At 36.0% G+C, this 21,037-nt stretch overlaps 1 protein-coding gene across 3 annotated transcripts in view; it reads right to left on the reverse strand.

The window, feature by feature from the left end:
• The window catches only part of MARCHF1 (membrane associated ring-CH-type finger 1), an 859,229-nt gene that overhangs the window by 474,862 nt on the left and 363,330 nt on the right, over positions 1 to 21,037 (reverse strand). The window lies entirely within an intron of this gene.

The raw sequence follows: 21,037 nt of genomic DNA on the forward strand, positions 1-21,037 counted from the left end.
CAAAAAGGGGGAAAATAGTGTTTGAGACACTGTGCAGCAGAAGCCAGGGTCTCTGGCCAAAATGTCAAACACGCCGAAAGGGAATGGAAAAGAAATGCAAGAGCAAATAATCCAGGGAGGGTTGCGTCTCAGAAGAACGACTGACTGCAAGTCATAACGGCTCCGCTTTGTCGCTGGAGCACCCCCTCTCCCCTGAGAGCATTGTGGGAGACAATTCAATTTCTAGGGTACCTAATAACTGTCATGGAAACCAAGGAAACGTAGGTCTCACAGGCCCTTATTAGCAACCGCTTCCTTTAATGGCACCGACTCCCATATCTGCAGCGGCTGCCACTTCTGTTTTTGTTTCTCCCTGATTCCCCGGGAGCCCGCTGAGCTCCCAGAGACACCGCATCCTGCTGACTAGGGAAATAAGCAGAAGGCTGAAAAGCTTAGTGTCCTATTTGGAGCCAAATCTCTTCCCTGAAAGGCACGGCTAGCTGGCTGTGCCCTTAATGCATCGCAATAATCTGCTTAGGTCAAAGGACCTGCCTTGAAGTGAAGAGCGTCCAACGAGGTGTTGGAAAAATAAGAGACTGGGAACAAGTGCAGATGTCTTTCTTTGACTGGTTATTAGAGAGAGCCGCCTACTGCCTGCACTTCCTCAGTAAGACATCGGCAACAGGAGTCAGGGCATCCTTACTCCAAGGCTTGGAGCCCCAAACTGCCCATTTCTGCTTTAACTGCAACTCCTGTGCTCCCGGAAATGTATCCGTTAAACCAAGGGTATTTTCTCCTTGCTTTTCCAGGAAGGGAGCAGACTCTGGTAAAGACTTCACTGCCCTCTTTATAGGTATACAATTTGGAGAGAATGAATGTTTAATCCAGATTTCTGCCCTTCAAATTAAAAAAAAAAAAAAAAATCCAATCTCTCAGTGGAGTGAGTTCTCAAAATATATTAACTTCTAAAAAATCCCTTTTCTCCTGGGATCATGTCTTCTTTGTTAGGGTGTTTAGTGTTCTGTTTTTAAAAGGACAGACTTTTCTTATTTTAATACATGCACTTTCTGTTTTCCAGACGTTATGAGTAAATCAAATCTCCCACTATCTTTTGTGCTTCTTCACCCCAAAAAAAGCAACATTCAGGAAATTTGTTCTTTTTACATGTCTTGAGGCACTTACGTGTTCAAATTTGTCCCTAATCACATAGGAGATATTCAGAGTAGTCTCTAGCTGCAATTCATCTGTAACTAGCTTTGTATTCCATAACAATAATGCCATTTCTATACGACATTCAATTTGTTTAAACTCGGGCAAAGATAAAAAGCGAAAAAGGTAGTATTCTCATTGGCAATTAAGCCAAAGATCATCAAAGATTGCTAAAAAATCTTTAAATGTTTACTGAAATGAACACTTTGATGTACTTGCAAGTTTAATCTATTTTCAGCCTAAATTTGCCCCCTCACGGGAGCCCTGGCTCTCTGGCCACCAGGCTCATCTGGGAGATTTCATAACGGGGGGATGGATATCTGAGACTCACTTTAAGACAGATTCAGGTTCAGCCAGTCTGCAGGGAAAATGTGAAGTAGACGCTTCTTTAATATATCACAGAGGATTCGAACATAAAACAAGTTTGAGAATCACCACAGCATATCAATAAAATAACCTTGGAACAATAAGCTATTTCAAGTTTACCTAGTGGCAAACGTCTTGCTTTAAAATAGTAAAAAATAGAGTTAGATAACCCTAAACCTAGTATTTATTCATCATCTGAGGTCACAAAGTGTATCTGTGAAGCTTTAATGAAGGGACTAAAAGCCAAACTCTTCCAAAACTGCCACGTCCAAAGTTAAGTACACAATGCTTAAACATTTCTGTAGCTCAAGGATCACACCTATGACCTGTCACTGTGGGGTTGGCATTTCCTTAATTTAAAAATAGCCATTAATCCCTCTATCTAAAAGGACTGTCTTAATTAAGGAAAGGATGTAAACAGAAATCTGTAAATTTAATAGTGTGTGACAAATACTAAAATGTAAATTATGAACCTGTTTAGAAAAGTAGTATCGTCTGTGTTTACATCCATGAGAATTTCCGTAAAAAGCTAAGGCAGCTTTCCAGATAATTTAGACTTAAATACTTTTGTTTAAAATATTCATTGAAGTCACAGGAAAGGAGATTTTTAGCTTGAATTAACTAAACTGGTATCTTAATCCTTTACCTCATTATGCATGTGCTGTTATCCCTTGTTTGCTCTGAGTTTTTTTTAAAAACTCAGATTTGAATTTCAAGTTAATTTTGTTTATGTGGTTGAGTCATTTCAATTAGCTTTCTTTTATCTTAAAGTTTAGAATATAAATCAGGAAAAAGCTTTCCTTCGTCAAGTATTTTACACACTATACACGAGTTTAGTTCTTATTAACATAATAAACATGGTTTATCATGTATTTGCAACTAAATGCTTCATAACAGGAATAATTAATAATCAGGATGTTTAATAAACACTTCCCTAGTACTGTATGAGGTATTGCCACAAAGTAAGCTTCTAAAATTTTCAAATCAGGGGAAAAAAAATGCTTTGAACACTCTGTGGGTTCTAATACCGTGCAGCCTTGGAACACTGGAACCTGTAACAGCCAGTGTCAAGGACGCATTTATCTAACACCTTTGCTTAAGCAGCTCCCACGGTGCTTAGCTAGAAGCATGAAGTCTCGCTGGGATGACTCTCTATGTAACAATCCAAAGCTAAGAAAAACGTAATGGAATGCATTTCTCCTGCGGAAGCACAGTCTATCTCGCGCACTAATTAAACTCTACGGGATAAACAAGAAGCAGTGCACTCAACCGCTGAGCACGACCAGACACTGGCCCCCATATCAGAGAATCACTCAGCTGATTTGTCTCTACATACACAATCAATCACAAGACATGATCCAGATTTCCCAACTTGATTTTTGTGGATACTACTGACCATAATTATCGTTGAAACCACCCTGGAATAGTCTCTCTCTACCTGGATGCTATTTCACACACACGCCTGAATTGCATTTCTTTTGGCTTCCAACCCCTGGCTCTGGGGACAGTACCCTAATTACTTCCCCTGGCTAATAACTTTGGGGTTTGCAGTTGATGATTCTAATGCTGGGACCTCGGTCTTTCTGAAGAGGTTCTGATTTGGTGTTTCTCCTTGCTCTCAATAGCCTCGGTTGTCTCTAGTTTAAAAGGAAAACAAAATGAAATATACATCTGATCCTCTACTATAAGACCTACCTCAGTCTTTGCCAGCTTCAAGAACTAAAAAATGACCTCTAAAAGGTTTATTAAGTTTGATTGTAATTAAGCAAGAAAAGAAACTCATTATTAGGCAAAGACAAGGAACCAAGTAAACATCTGCTAATGCTTTACTGGAGAAACTGATAATTCAACAAACATTTATTGAGCATCTTCTGTGTTTTCTGAACCAGGCTAGGAATTAAGGGGCAGGAGGTAATATATAAAATTATGTGGGACAATCTCAGTAGTCAAGAAATTTGCTGTGTCTTTAGGGGGATAGGACTTCCACAGGTAAGTCAGTTTGAAAAATACATGGTAAAATACAATCAACATTCAAAACATAATATAGAATATTGAACGTAAGGGCCAAAGAAGGTTTGAGCACCAAGAAATCATTATAGGTCTAAATAGTTCACCTTAAGGAGGAACTGGGGTCCGGGTTGGGGTTTAGTAGAGAGAAGGTGATCGAGTCACTTCAAGTCATAGAGATGAATGTGAGATTGGCAGGTTCAAGTTCAGGACACTATTTTTAAAACGACAGAAAATTTGTTTCAGGTTATCAAGTTGTTTAAGCCATGTATGGCCATTCGAATGTGACACTGATTGAAACTTGGGAAGAAGAAATCAGGCCAAAGGACTCAAACAGAAAGTCTAGCCAAAGCAGTATCAAAGTTGTAAATGCATTGATAGAGGGCATGGAAGTAATAAAGGTAAGAACTTGAAGAGAATTCTGAAAATGGAAACAAGACATTCTGAGCTGGGGAAAGGAGATTTCATAACGCGTCCCTGTTGAATGGGAGGAAACCTGGATGGAATGAGTTTTCGAGGTGCCACTGCACAAGGCACTGGATGGCCACTGTCACAGGTCATCAGGAAGAATGGATGAACAAGATAGCACCACACAAAGACTTTATGATAGCTGGTAAAAGAAGAGGAGAAAGGAACTTGGATTGAAAATGCTGTTTTTACTGGGGAAGTGTTGAACCGTATGCTTATGTAGAGTTATGTAGGGTTAGGGAAAAACTCAAACAAGCAAAGTAAGATCAATGGGAATAATGAGAGGGAAAAAAAAAGGGGAAAATAATTAAAATTTCTGGTTCTGGGTTTACAAAAAATGTGCAATGTAATGAAGCATTTCTAAAGTGGTGTGTTTTTCTGTGTTTTGTCTGATAGTTGGAATTCACTTTGTGATTATATTTGGTATATACAAGCATCTTTCGTAATCAGAAGAACATCCATTTAATGTAGACATTTTATCCCTGAAGACCTGTCAGAAGCAATCAGATGATCAACTTATGAAACTGAAGACAGGATGATGGCTGGGATGAACTTTCAAAGTCCTTGATTTTATTCTCTGGAAAGCATTGGTCCTAATTTTGGACACATCTGTTTTCTGAGGTTGAAGCAGATTACAATGAAGCCAAGGAATTCATTTCAGTCTTTTGGAGAATCAATAGCAATCCTCACAGTCACATAAAATGTGTGATAATTACAGCAGGTGCTGAAATAGTCAGTTGTACTAGTTTGTATCTTTATATTATGCTCATGACAAAAGAATATCATCAGAAACAGAATCTCCTTATTAATTTCATAGGACTGATCTTTGCTCCCTTCTAATTTGCTAAGGGAAAGTAAAAAAGGTCACTTCGTTCAATTATCTAAAAAAATGACATGTTAGAAGTAATCAAAATTCTAAGGAACATAAGCATATACTATTATTTACTTAGCTTTGTGGACATAGTTTAGGATTCAATAAAGGCGAGTATTTAATGTTCTATTTTTTTTTCTTGGCCAGACAAATAGAACTAAAATTTTGTTTAAAAACCAAGATTTATTTTGGAAAATAAAGTTAAACAGCCTTGCTCTCCTACCATATAAATCTACAAATTAGTCTTTGCTAATGTCCTCTATAAGTTTCAAAATATTCGTATATCTGGTTGAACAAGGAACAGATAAGAAAAAACAAATCTCTTAGGGCAAATATCTATTTTTTCACGTATCTTCAGAAAATGGAAAGCAGTTATCCCAAAGCATAAACTGGCATCTAGAGGGGAGATGGAATCACGGTAGTGTTCAAGTCACTTGTTGCTTCAGAACCTTGCCACCCGGTCTTCGAGGAATGGGGTAGGGGTCATTTTCACACGGGTAGTGATGTTCTGCCCTCTATATTCTGGAATGTCACTGTCAGCATCTCCAGGGTCTCAGGAACCCCCGCCTCCTCAGAGCCCAGCAGGAAAGCTCCTCTCAGACTTTCAATGACTTAAAGAAGGAAATGGTAGTTTCTCCTCATTCGTGTCAAAACTCTGACTTAATGCATCAGAAAATTAAAGAGCAAATTTAATTAAGTGCTTCTTGTATGGTTTTAAGATATTATGCAAAGGACAGTTGGCCCTGACATTCCTAATCAGGTACACACACACACACACACACACACACACACACACACACACACACACACATACAAGCACATGCACAAAAAACACAAAACAAATAACATTACTTTGGACTCCTAAATAAAATTTAAGTCCAGACGTAGAGATACACATATCTGCTCAAATATTATTTATTTGAATTCTCTATAAATAAATTTCTCTTACTGGTCTTTATTCAGTGTAAATTGAAAATAGAATCATAGAATTTTATATTTGGAAGTAAAATTGGAAAGCACCCTAGCATTTTAGAGATGACCAGATTAAGTCCCAGGGGACTGAATGTTGTGACATATTTGGAGACTAGCTGATGACAGAGAGAATGCAGAACGGTCTCCTCATTCACAGCGACTCCTCCCCTTTCACCATGATCTGGCCCAACCTTATGAGTATAAAGCTTAGATATGTTTTATTTATTTATTTTTATTTTTCATTTTTTGAAAATCAAGGGTGTTTATTTGTAATTCCTACATGCATAGACTTAATCAAAATTACATGCTGTCTCAGCTAGAGATTTTTTTTTTAACATCTTTATTGGAGTATAATTGCTTTACAATGTTGTGCTAGTTTCTGCTGTATAACAAAGTGAATCAGCTATATGTATACATATATCCTCATATCCTCTCCCTCTTGCACCTCCCTCCCACCCTCCCTATCCCATCCCTCTAGATGGTCACAAAGCACAGAGCTGATCTCCCTGTGCTATGCAGCTGCTTCCCACTAGCTATCTATTTTACATTAGGTAGTGTATATATGTCCATGCCACTCTCTCACTTTGTCCCAGCTTACCCTTCCCCCTCCCCGTGTCCTCAAGTCCATTCTCTATGTCTGCGTCTTTATTCCTGTCCTGCCCCTAGGTTCTTCAGAACCATTTTTTTTAATTTTTAGATTCCATATATATGTGTTATCATATGGTATTTGTTTTTCTCTTTCTGACTTATTTCACTCTGTATGACAGACTCTAGCTCCAACCACCTCACTACAAATAACTCAACTTCGTTTCTTTTTATGACTGAGTAATATTCCATTGTATATATGTGCCACACCTTCTTTATCCATTCATCTGTCAATGGACACTTAGGTTGCTTCCATGTCCTGGCTATTGTAAATAGAGCTGCAATGAACATTGTGGTACATGACTCTTTTTGAATTATGGTTTTCACAGGGTATATGCCCAGTAGTGGGATTGCTGGGTTGTATGGTAGTTCTATTTTTAGTTTTGTAAGGAGCCTCCCTACTGTTCTCCACAGTGGCTGTATCAATTTACATTCCCACCAACAGTGCAAGAGGGTTCCCTTTTCTCCACACCCTCTCCAGCATTTATTGCTTGTAGATTTTTTTTTTAAACATCTTTATCGAAGTATAATTTTTTCACAATGGTGTTGTTTGTAGATTTTTTGACGATGGCCATTCTGACTGGTGTGAGGTGATACCTCATTGCGGTTTTGATTTGCATTTCTCTAATGATTAGTGATGTTGAGCATCCTTTCATGTGTTTGTTGGCAATCTGTATATTAGAAATGTTTTAAATAAAAACAAGCTATATAATAAATACATTTATTTATGCACATGATGCATTTATTTTGTCAGTGTTAGCTGTTCTGAGAGAAATATATTTTATGGTATAATTGTGAATTACATGTATCTCCTCTTTGGAAACCTCATTTCACTAAAAGCTTTAAAAAATTTTCTGGAAGATAGAAAAATATGCTACTTTCAATAACAAGTTACCACTAATTTCCCAGTTTTTGTAGCTTAAGGGTTTGTTTTTCTACTCAAAATAATAGAATCTGAGAAATAACGGGGTATAACCCCAATTGAGCAATGTATTTTTACAAGACCATTCAGTGCACAAAACTCTCTCTTGATCTTTCTGAGAACAAAAGTGATTAGTCTAATTCTTTTAAACCAGCATGTATATTCCTTGCAGACTTTTAGACATAAGACATAGAATACCATCAGAACTTAGTAATACCTCTTTTCAGTGAGCTATCCTACTCCATGTTACGGGTTAAGTTATGTCTCCCCAAAAATATATGTCAGAGCCTTAGCCCTCAGAACCTCACAATATGATTTTATTTGGAGAAAAGGCCTTTCCAGAGGTAATACATTTAAAATGAGTCATCAGCTTGGGCTCCAGACCAGTTCAACTGACGTCCTCAAAAAAAGGGAAAATTCGGGCACAGAGATGGAGGGAGATGCCATGTGAAATTTGCAGCTCTGCCACCACAAGCCAGGGGACTGCCAAAAGCCTGGCTCCAGCACAGACGCTGCCATGGGGTCCTGAGAAGTAGTCGTCTCAGCTGACACCGTGGTCTTGGACTTTTAGCTTCCAGAATTGTGAGACAATACCTTTTTATTGTTTAAGCCGTTCAGTTTTGGTACATTGTTACGGCAGCCCTAGGAAACTGACTCCTATTGACAGGTCCTTTGAATCATTTTTACTATTAACCTTGTTCTAAAAGTGTATAAGTAATTTTTAATGAGCTGCTGAAAATAACTGGGTATAACCCCAGTTGAACAATGTGTTTTAAGAGACCATTGAGTATACAAAACTATCTCTTGATCCTTTTGAGAACAAAGTTGCTTATTCTTATTTTTTAAACCAGCATGTTTTTCCTTGCAGAGTTTCAGAAATAAGTAAATGAAAGAAGAAATGAGCTACTTATTAATTGTGAGTAGCTAATGTAATGGTCCCAGAAGAGAAAAAGTATACTAAATTCACTAAATATTCTCTTTGCATATATTGTGATTTTAAAATTAATGTTATGCTCTAAATTATAATCTAATATGGATGAAAACATTATGTCAACATTTGAATTTACCATTATAAAAACAATATCATGAATGGAAAATAAGGAACAACTGAAACCTTTACTCCCTATTGGTTGCTTACATATTTTGTTGATGAATTAATACAATTTTGGCTAAACATTACCTACTCCATATTCAGACAGCTAAGATAGGTCTGATCTCTTTCTAGAAAAGAGGAAAGGAAGGATAAATTCAAAGGATAAATTTGCATTTCTACGTTTCAAATGCTGACTAAAAGAATTAATAAAAGCACTCAGATATCCTTGTTTTTAACTCTATACAATAGACTCTATTCCTCATCAAATCTAGTGACTTTTTTCTTCAAACTAGAAACACTTTCCAGTAAGAGGCAAATAACAGGTGTACAAAAATTAGAAAGCAATTTACTGAAATCTGAGCATCAGGAAAGACATGCTACTCAGATAACTGGGAAAACGGAAATGATATTCCAGGGGGCGTCCAGGCTTCCGTATCAGGCAGGTGTGTTCAACAGGAAATGGCCCACGTGAGAGGGACAAATAGGGGAGCCTCTGAGGCACGATACGTAAGACATGAGGGCTGACAAAGGGCCAGGTGAAGGCAGATGGTCCTGGGGATGGAGTCTTAGCAGAAGGGCAGTAACTATTGGGTCCTGAAATGGCATATCTTTTTGGGAAATGAGAGTAACCATTAACAAGAAGCAAAACATTAGTCAGATGATAACAATGGGCCTCAAGTCCTGGGGAAACAGCTAAGGAAAGAAAGAGGAGACCAAGGATAATGCAGCGAGAGCCACGGGCAGAAAAAAACAGCTTTAAAAGCAGCCTGAGGATGAAGAGTACACACCAGGGTCTGCATTTTGTTTGTTGCCTTATGTGTGGTTACAGGGCCTTGTCAGAGCTAGAAAAAAAGCATGGGAAGGGTGGTAAATGGCTGAACTCAAGTGGCCTGGCCAGCTGGTGTATTCTGAAATAACGGAACACATATTCCTTGCCTTGAATATAGTCTAGCAATTAGAGGCTCATCTGAGCCAATACAAGAAGGAAAATTATGAGTCAGAGCTCTGTGAAAATAAAAACAGGCTATTTTTTTATTCTACAGTTTAGGGACAAACTTTATTGATCAAATAGGAGATACACAACCTCTTACTGGGATGATAAAGGAATACACAAAAAATCTTTTTAGAGGCTGGATTCAGTAAATTCTGAAGTACTTTTTAATTGGGGATTCGGTGACATTAGATCTTGTGTTTATCCTTTGTACCTATGATTGTTCCTTGTATAAAGATAGTAACGTTTTGAAGCGATATATTTTAGTAAAGGGGAATTCAACATGAGTAGGAAGAGTGCTGCTGTTGATGACTTACTATAAAAAAAGAGCAGAAAAAAATAAAAGAAAAAAGCACAGGGGATAAGAGGTGTTAGATTTTATCACAGAAGATTTAAATCACCCGCTTGTGGCAACAGTGTAAAGAATTGAACTGTCTAGTTATTGACTATATTGCTTGTCAATTATACATTCCTTTTCTACAATTTAAAAATGATTGACTAAAACACACACACACACGGATTCTACATGTAAAAGGTCTAAAAGGAGGCATAAATAATAGAACAGATTCCTAACATAGTTAACTTTGAAATACTAAAGATTTTTTAAAGTTATTACTATAAAAAAATTCATAAAGAAAAGACATTCAATAAAAAGATTAAAGGGTGTAAAATGTATGAAATAATATAAAATATTTGAAAATGGACTGTTGAATAAATATTAAATAAACAGTATTACTGTAACTACTTTTTAAGAAGAATAAATCAAAAACTTTATCAGATGGACATTACATCATTTTTATAGGATGCTCTCTGCATTCATGATTTGGTCTCCAAAATCTGATAAATTAGAGCATCACAGTAATCATTCAAATACCTTCTTATTTTTAACAGTATTAATAATCATCTAGATTTTTTAACTTTCAAAGGCAGTAAGATTTTTAAATAGCATTAATTATTAACAGGAGTTCTATGGTAATACTTAAATAAATGAAATAATGCATGTCGACTTCTTGGCATGCGGCCTGTTGTGGAGGAAGCACTAAGTAAGTGTTAATCATTCATATTTGATGAAGTTTAACACAAGTTTCAACCACAAAAAATGTACTGATACTTAAAAGAATAATGAAGATTAAATATAGTTTTTTAAAGAAATAATTGAGGGGCTTCTCTGGTGGCGCAGTGGTTAAGAATCCGCCTGCCAATGCAGGGGACACGGGTTCGAGCCCTGGTCCGGGAAGATCCCACATGTCGTGGAGCAACTAAGCCCGTGTGCCACAACTACTGAGCCTGCGCTCTAGAGCCCACGAGCCACAACTACTGAGCCCACGCACCACAACTATTGAAGCCCGCGCGCCTAGAGCCCGTGCTCCGCAACAAGAGAGACCACTGCAATAAGAAGCCCGCGCATCGCAACAAAGAGCAGACCCTGCTCGCTGCAACTAGAGAAAGCCCGTGCATAGCAACGAAGACCCAACGCAGCCAAAAATAAATAAATAAATATAAGTAAATAAATAAATAAATCTATTTAAAAAAAAAAGAAGAAATAATTGAGTATGTTCCTTCAAACTCTACCTAAGAAAGGAGTATTCAAACACACAGTAAAACCTAATATTTCATACGTAAAGGGAATTATTTCCACTTGTTGATTAAACATAAATATGTATGCTAAGTTGAACTGCACTCTTTAAAAACTAAGAATTATAAGAAAATAGCATACACCTTGTACCTAAACTGTAGTTTATACAATGTAACTTTTCATGATCAGAGGGTTGCAGCAGCTCAGTTCAGTTATTATACATCTGAATTATTACGTTGCAGAAAATACCAATGATGACAATAGTAATTATTATTTGTTGAACCATCTACTATCTGCCAATTAATGTATCAAGCACTCTGCATATATACGTTACCTAACTTGGCTCTCACCATAAGCTTTCTAGGCAGAATAATTGTCCCATTTAACAGAGAAGGGAACTGAGGTTCTGAGAGGTGTATGACTTGCCCAGGTTCCCACATACAGTCAATGACAGACTTAAGATTAAATATAACTCTGCCTGACACCAAACACCTTTGAAACAACATGTTAATAGAGAGAACGGATTGATGGAATGGAGAACAACTATGATACTGATGTGTGAGTGCTGATGAGATTCATCATGGTACCCCGGTTATGCCATCCCCGTAGTCCACACCACAAAGCCAGTCAATGGATGTTCTTAAAGCTTTAGTAACAGTGACACCCTGCTCAACGTATTCTATCATAACGTCTTCACTTTCATAGTAGTGGGCAAACAAATATATCCATCACAAGCTCCTATACTGTTAGGTCATTTCCTCAAGAATGTGGAACCAAGAGAGTACTAAAACAGGTCAAAAATCTAGAAAATTAATTTTAAAAAGGTGGAAAAAATAAACTATTTTTATGCCAGATTATAAATCATTGAACTGAAAAGATAAGCGTTTGGCAAGACACTATTTCGTGAAAATTTTCACAGATGGTAGTCACCCTGGATGTCAAATAATCATAAGTATCTAAATTTTAGAAAACAAACTTAATTCGCTCCCCTAAGAGGTCTGCATACACACACAGAGAAACCGAACAACTTCATCTAAACTACCAAAAAGAATAAATTGGATTATTTGTGTTGAATATTTACTGATACAATTACTGAGTTGGATGGAATTTAAAAATTATCTTTAGTCCCTGTGGAGTCCACCAAGGAAGAAAGAACACTTGAGTAGAATATTAAGAAGTACTTATTCCCAGACCACACAGTGGACAAATATCTATAATTGGTTTGAAAATAAAATGCAATCTGAACTATGATTCTGTTATGAACATTTTACATAATTTAAAATTTGATATCCTTTCCTTCACAGAAGAACAACTACCTAAGAAAATGTTTACTACTATATAAAACTGCATCAATATAATGAAGCAATAAAAACATAGATCTCTGTTTAGAATTTTAAAATTAACTGGTGATTTTTCAACTGTTGTAAAAGAGTCTGCAATTGCCCAAGGATCATTTTTCTAAAAATAGCTACAATTAGCAAATTAATAAGACATGAAAGAAAGTAATGACCATAAAATTTCCATTTAAGAACAGAGAGTCCAATGCATCTGCAATCATATTGTTCATTGATCTAATTTTTCTTTTAAAGAAAAGGCTAATATATATTTTATTCCTTAAATTACTTTAGAATAAAGACAACCATTTGCTGTTATATGGAGTCTATACGAGATGAATACTAGGAAAAGATTTAATAACTTCATCTAAGGTCAGCACATAGAGTTAAAAAGTATGTGGTTATATTATACAATATGTGTGAAGCACAAGATAGATCATGACACATTCTGGGCACTCAAATAATTTAAGTTACAAACACCTAGGAACAGAAAGGAAATCACAGAATAAGGTATACAAGAGGCAAGGTAGATAGGATGAGGAAGCAAGCAACATGAGATTAAAAGTGATGGTGGGGAGATTTCTTTCTCAGTTGTTCTGAGGCTTTCTCTCCCACTGTATATAACTATATACAATTGTAAAGAAATATACAACTGGGGAAATATATTACACGAATGTTTCCAGGCAATGGACAATCAGGCAACACAGATTCATGATTTTTTTAAAAAAGGGAAACAATGAGAAGATTCCTACAATTTTCTGCTTTTCTGCCTGGAGGCAACTTCTGGATTCTGGTACAAAGAAGAACAAAACCAGAACCTGGTTGTTTATCTTAACTGAGGAGATACAGATTGAGATGGAGGCAAATGAAGATGGCTGAAATTTGTGAACCAAAGAACCAGAAAGGACCTCAGAGAAAGAGCTCCAGAAATCTGTAGAAGTTTCTCCTCGAGTCTTTAGCTACACACTAATCTGCATGTTCATGAGGTGACACTCTGCAAGAAGAAGGAATGAAAGAACAACTTCCTGAGAGCCAGAAACCAAGCAAATCCCAGAGGCTACACAGGGTTCAAGATCCAGCAAGTGAGAAAGAAGAGAATTTGTGGAATCGTGGGATACTCAGCAGAGATCCCTGGAAAATTATATCTTAAGAGAGTAAATTCTTCTAGACGTTCTCTAAACAAAGCTTAAAAGCCAGCCTCTAGAAAGAAAAACATACTAAACCTCAAGTAAATTAACTGTTAGCTAAAACAAAATTTTGTACTTTTTAAAGGAAGATAGAAAAATCCAGATTCTCAACAATGGAATATTCAGAATGTCTGGCATTGAATAAAACATGATTAGACATATAAAGATGCAGCAAAATATAATTCATAGTCAGGATTAATGTCAGTGATGTAGCAAATCTAGAAATTATGGAGATGATGGAGTTGGCAGACTGTCATCATAATAGCTATTATAAATTGGCTCAGAGGAAAACAAATGTAGGAGGAAAGAAATGAAAATATTTTTAAAAAGCAAATGGAACTTATAAATATAAAAATATAATATCTGAAATGAAATTTTACTAAATAGATTCAAACCCAAATTAGACATTACAGAAAAAAATAAGTAAACTTGAAGACATAACAACAAAAAATTATCTAAATTTTTCACAGAGAGAAAAATAAAAAGACTGTAAAATAATAGAGTGAAATATGGGAGAAAATCAAGCAGTTTAACACTCACGCAAATGAAGGGCCAGAAAGAAAAGAGAGAGAAGGGGGGCAAGAAATTAAAACATAATGGTTAAATTTTTTTCTAAAATTTATGATAATTAAATCCACAGATATAAAAGGCTTATCAAATCCCAAACTAAAGAAATATAAAGAAAATCAGACCCAAGCACACCAAATTCAAATTTCTGAAAACCTTTAACTAAAAGAAAATCTTAAATAATGCTAGAGGGAAAAAGACATGTTTAATACAAAAGAAGAAAAATAAGAATCACACCAACTTCTCTTTAGTCCATCTGGAAGAAAAAAAAACTAGTCAAGTTAAATACCAATTAAAATATCTTTCAAAATAAAGGAAAAATGATTTTCACACAAATAATAACTGACAAAATTTATGTTAGCAGTCCTGAATTACAAAAAATGTTAAAGGAAGTTTTTCAGGCAGAAGTGACACCAGATGGAAATCTGTATCCACACAGAGACATGATGAGAGCTAGAAATGGTATATTTATAGGTAATTATAAAAGATATTTCTTGTCTCATTAAAATTTTTTACTTAAAAATTGATTATTTAAAACAATGCATTGTGGAGTTTATTATATATATATTATGAAATGTTTCTGGCAAACACCATACTTAATGTTACACAAGCAAACAAACAAACCAAATGCTTTCTTCCCTGTGATCAGAAACAAGACCAGATGATTCATAATTCCTAGTCAATATTGTCTTTGTTTTTAGAAAACAGGATCAGGTAAGCAGACAAGCTTCAGGAATCTCACAAAAAAGCAACTAGAACTAAGTGACTTAAGACAAATTACAGAATTGAAAGTCCGTATTGCTAAAATCAATCGTATTTGTACATACTGACACAAACAATGATGAAATATCATTTTCAAACACCATTTACAATAGCATCCCAAAACAAGATTACTTAGGGATATATTAAATAAAGTGTATGTAAGAGCTATACAATGAAAACTATAAAATATTGCTGAGAGAAAATAAAGAAGATTTAAATAAATGGATATATTATGTTTTCTAGAGTATCAATATTATGTCAATTCACCCTAACTTTATTTATAGAGTCAATGCAATTAAAATAAAAATCCTAGTAGATTTTGTATAAAAACTGATACACTAATGATAAAGTTTATATAAAAATGCAAAGAAACAAGACATGAAATATATTTGAATAAGAACATAGCTGAGGAACTTGGATTACCAGATTTTAATATAAAGCTAAGTAATCAAAACTGTGCAGTATTAGTATACGGATAGACAAATGGGCCAAGGGAAACAGATAGGAAGTTTTCAAATATACCTACACATCCGTGGTCAACTGATTTTTCTACAACATGCCAGGTTAATTCAACACAGAGAATTATGTATCTTTAACAAATGGTGCTGTAATATCTGTAATTGGAAATAAATGCATATTGATCCTTAGCTTACACCATAGACAATGTTTCACCCAACTGAGAACAAAGACCAAAGTATAAGGGCGAAATCAATAAAGTCTCTAAAAGAAAGCACAGGAGAAAAACTTTGTAATGCTGCGTTAGGCAAATATTTTTTGCCTGAAGAAAGCCATGAATATAAAAGGAAAACATCTGATAAATTTAATTCAAATAAAACCACCATGTTTGAAAGATACATGGAGAAAATATTATATCATATATATATTTTGCATATATTTTGTTATAACAAAATATATAAATAATATATAATAACATATTATACATATTTTTCTCCCACTCCACAGCTTACCTTTTCATTCATACTATTTATTAATTCTATATTTTTAATATATATGATTATAAACATCTATATCTATTTTAGCATATCTATATTAATACATAAACCTCTATTTAGACATAGTTATACATTGCAAAAATGAAAAAGATCTCTTATCACTCAATAATAAGACAAACAACCAAATATAAAGTTGTCAAATTAGTTTAATGGATGTCACACCAAATAAGATATACAATTGATAAGTATATAAAACAGTGTTCAAAATAATTAGTAATCTGGAAAAGCAAATCAAATCATAATTAGATACCATTGTATACTGACAATAAAGGCATTCAAAGAAAATAAAAATTATAATACATATGCTTATTATCACTTATATACAATTGTATAATTGATGAATTTCCTGGTAAACTGAACTTCTGCATTTTACAGTAACTTTTGCTTACCATAATAATGCATACCAAAAGCAAATATTTTATAAATAATAATGGACTCCTCAGAGAATGCCATTGTGGTTTTCAAGTTAAAACGCTTTTAATATAACAAGACAGGGTGCTCTTGGATGCCATCTAGATTATACTACAAAATCCATTTACTAGTTAGTTCCCCTAAGTTTTATTTTAAAATCTGTAGTCACGAGAGAAGTTAACATATTGGTCTTTCTGCAATTGCCTGAGATTTTGTTTAAGTGTCTGTGCCCATTATTTCCTGTTGGCCTCTCTCTCTTCTCTGCTCTGCTCTGCATCCTAAGATACAGCACAGACCGCATCAGCGGGACTGCTTTATCCCCTGACCCTGGCTGGGTTTGTAAGTGCAGGGCACCAGGAGGGAGTGGAGGGTGGGAGGAGAGTGAGGCCAGGGTCCTTTCTTCTCCCTCTTCCTTCTCTGTGTCATGGCATTTCTGACAGTAGCTGCTCTCCTCTTCAGTGAGAGCATTTGCTGGGTGGTACACCAGCTGTTCCAGATCTCTCCAGATGCACTGTGCTTTCTGGGCTGTTCCCTTCAGGATTCCCACCACAAGTCCCCACTGCCTGTCTTCACCATCTCTCTTTGGTTCACTTAGCTCTGTCTTCTTTGAATTCTTTGTATTAGAACCATTTGGAACGTGCCCTCCGTTTCCTGCTGCAACCCCAGCCGATACAATAATTGGTACCATGAGCAGGACTCGGCCTAGGGCGCCTCTCCTATGTGTGAGTGACTGATAACCGGACGGAGAAGCATCACAGATTTCAGGTTTTCACTGGAGTGACGTGGAATGAATTACTGACCGAGTGCAAACCATTTAGTGATCAGTTGTCTTTGGCACTTAGTGGCTATGGCAAGAAAAAAAAGGTTATTGCAAAGATTATGGGATGGGATGTTTGTTTCTGACTGTTCCGAAGAGTGCAAAGATAAATATATGTTCAAAAACCTGAATTCTCAATTCACGTCACAGGTGGAGATCCAGAAAACCTTAATAGCAGCCTTAAAATAATCCCTAATTTGTAGCAGCATAGGGCAGACAGGGCTGAAGATCAAATCCAGGGTCTGACTGCAGGGGATGCAGAGTTGCAATGTTGCTGAAATGCACAACTTGCCAAGTCATTTACTCCTAAGGAAAGAAAATTTGTTGGGAAAGAGTGGAGCCATGACATTGGGCAAAAGCAGACAAAGCTGAAGTGTGGAATCTGAAAGCCCTCCTGCAGTGTTCTTGACAGTGGAAGCAGCTCTGCTCCTTCAGCCGAGGGAACTAATCTTCCCTGCAAAGAAATGTTTCAGGGACTTCATTTGGGTGGTTGCCTCAAAATAATATGCAGATAATTCTCAGGATCTATCTTCATCACCCCTCATTGCCTTTGGTCTCATGATGAGATTAATATCTGAGTATTAACCAGAGGGAAAAAAGTGCATAGTCTTTTCCGAAAGGAGAAACTGTATATGCCGAAGGAGCTGCAAGATCTTTGATAATTTCATTTGTCAAGAGCCAAGGGAGAGTTTTGGAAAATATTCTAATGATGTTATATGCAAGAAGAGACATTGTGACATTGGACTGAGCCAGACTACCCACAGGGGAGTATTCACCAAGGATTCTGAATAAAATATGAGATAAAGCATCCGTGTGTGGTGGGGATACATTTGAATCAAATACCACTGGGGTTTCCCAGACCCATTAACCTCACCCTAGACCTGAGTCAGTTTACAGACTTGCAGTATACTAACTTGGAGGGAGGTTTTGGTTATTTTGAAAAAATGCAACATGGCAACAAGCATACACTGTAAATCTTCCCCCAAGCTTTCTCCAGACGCAGTTTTGACCATTTATCAAGATGAAAAAGCTCTGGAAAAACAGCTATATACCTAGACCTTCTGTACAATCTAAGATCCAGGTAAGATTAACGGACGATTGGCCTCACCCTGCAAAGATACCGTGACTGTGGGACTTTGTATTTCTTCTAAGTAGGGAACGCATTTTTCTGAAATTAATCAAAGGACAAAAACAGAAGCTGATGGGTAAAGAGAGTAGAATCTTAGGCGCATTTCCTCTAATCCACTTGCTTTTACTGTTCTTCCCTGTGTGTGCCTTGAAGGGATGACTTCTGTGGACCATGTCAGTCACGTCCCCCAGCCTCTAGACTCCACTTGGGATGCCAAAGTAGGATAATTGTAGCAGGTAGCTAGAAGTAGATTGTTTTTCCAGTGGATACTTTCCTCATCAAATAAAGCTTCTCCTGGGCAGTCCTCTTCCAGGGTTTTAGCTCTTACTGGGTTGTGCTAACATCGTTTGACTCTCTGGCCGTTAACTCTGGTGAAATGGCATCCTGCTGCTGTAGTCTCTGGGTTTCCCCTTCCCTTTCTTATTTCCTTAACCCCTATAAATACTTTGATATATGGGCCTTCCCTTGAGTCTTTTCAGTTAAAAATTTTTGAATACTAAAATATTTTAATGTTGATAAAGTCCAATTTATCTTTGTTTCTTTGAGTGTGCTTTTTATATCGTATTCAAGAACTTCTTACCTAACAAAAGGACAAAAGTATTTTCTCCTAATAGCCTCTTATAGAAGTTTTATAGTTTTACATTGTATTGATATATTAAGGAATATGATTTTATATGAGATATGAGGTGTACATCAAGGTTAATTTTATTGCCTATGGACATCCAATTGTCCCAGAACCATTTGTTGAAAACTATCCTTTATAATAGCTTTTGTAAAAGCCTTACAACAATATTGTCACATATTTTACTTCACATGTGCCGCAGAAACACAATATATTGTCACTATTTTTTTTTTTTTCAGTGAAACCCTGTTGACTGTACAATGAGTTTCCTGCTAGGAAACTGACTGTTGCTGTGTCCAAGTCCTCCTTTTCGCTAAGACTGCACTGTCGTATACATTATCTACTGGCCACATGTGGCTAATTAAGTACAACTGAAATTCACTTCCTCAGTTCTACTAGCCACATTTCAAGTGTGCAAGAGACACACGTGGCTAGGGATCACCTGGTCATACAATGAAGAACAGAAAAATTCCATTTGTCTCAGGAAGTGCTGCTGGGCTGCGTCTCTGTACCTATGTTTGTGGTCATACATTGCTGGGCATATTAAAACTTATTAAACCTCACCTTCTTTGTATTGATTTATAGTAAGTTTATTAAGTGATACATTTTGGGTTGATTGAATATGATACTAAGGGTACATTTTTAGTTTATTCCAGGATTTGTAGATAGAAGCCATCGACATTGAAGTCATATGAAAAATGCATCAGGAATTTCATAGTTTCAAATGCTGTCCTTATATCCAAAGATACTTCTTACAATGCTTTATTTCCAATGAACGTGTTTTTTTAACAAATTATATTTTTAAACATTGTATTCTTTTGAGAAAAATTTTGAAAAAGTGTCTTTTTTTTCCTTTCTGTGTTCTACCTTTCATAGGGGTTTTACAAGTGACACACTGACAACAGTGAATGGAAAAAAACACCTGGAAAAGGGACAACCAATTGGCGGACAGCTGTATTTTCTGAAAAGAAATATTTAAAAAGACATATGTGCTACTGTTTCCTCTATTTATAAATAATAATATTTCTCAATGCTTTTAATTATCTTTTACAAGAGGTCCATTTTAAAATTTAGATTTGAAAAGAATATTATTTTAATATAATAATAAATGGAATATTCCATAGAAAACAGGAGTAAACCCCTTCCCCCAAAAGATGGCTTTTTGGAGAAAAATGGGAATGTAGCTTGTTGTTTAAAAATTTAGAGCAGGAGCTAATACACCTTTTCTATTGCTTTATAAGCTCCAAGTGCAGCAAAGGCATTTTTAATGTTCTTCCTTAGAAGACTTTATTCTTACCATAAATTCTCTGTCAGTGATGAAATGCTGCTCTATGACAACCTTGTATAATAATCTGCCACCTATTTTTGCATCCCCTTCAAGATCAAACTACCTGTTTACAGACACTAACGATTCACCTTAACACAAAAGATTCAGCCTAATCACAAATGACAGGCCTGAGTGTCCTCATCTTTAAATTACAATCCAACAACTCTATGGAACGTTTACTGAGTGTCCAGAATGGTATTAGGCGCTGCGGGGTGTGCAAGAAAGCATGAGGATATAGCACTGCAGAGGAGTTCAGACTTATAAAACAGGATCTATTTAGCAATTAAGATAATACAGTAGCACACATAAATCTGTGTGGATAGTAACTGCAACATAATTTTCAGCATGAATGAATCAGTAGGTATAAGAGGTAATTTTTTTTTTTTTTGCTGAGCAAGTGAGATTGGAGTGTGAATTGAAAATGTTGCGAAGACAATGTAAGTGGATGGGAGTGAAGGAGATGGTAAGAGAAGACAATTTTGAGTATATGGGAATGCTGTGCTATACTTTATTCTACAAGAAAAAAAATGGCATCAGATATATGCACCCCTAAGTTCATTGCAACATCACTTAAACAGTCAAGATACAGAAGCAACGTAAGTGTCCATCAATGGATGAATGGATAAAGAAGATGTGGTGTGTGTGTGTGTGTGTGTGTGTATACATATATATATATATATATATATATATAAAAAAATGGAATTTTATATAAACCATATATATGTATAATGGAATTTTACCCAGCCATAAAAAGAATGATATCTTGCCG

Source organism: Balaenoptera physalus, assembly GCF_965194825.1.
Source record: "Balaenoptera physalus genome assembly, chromosome: 5".
Taxonomy (NCBI): Eukaryota; Metazoa; Chordata; class Mammalia; order Artiodactyla; family Balaenopteridae; genus Balaenoptera; species Balaenoptera physalus.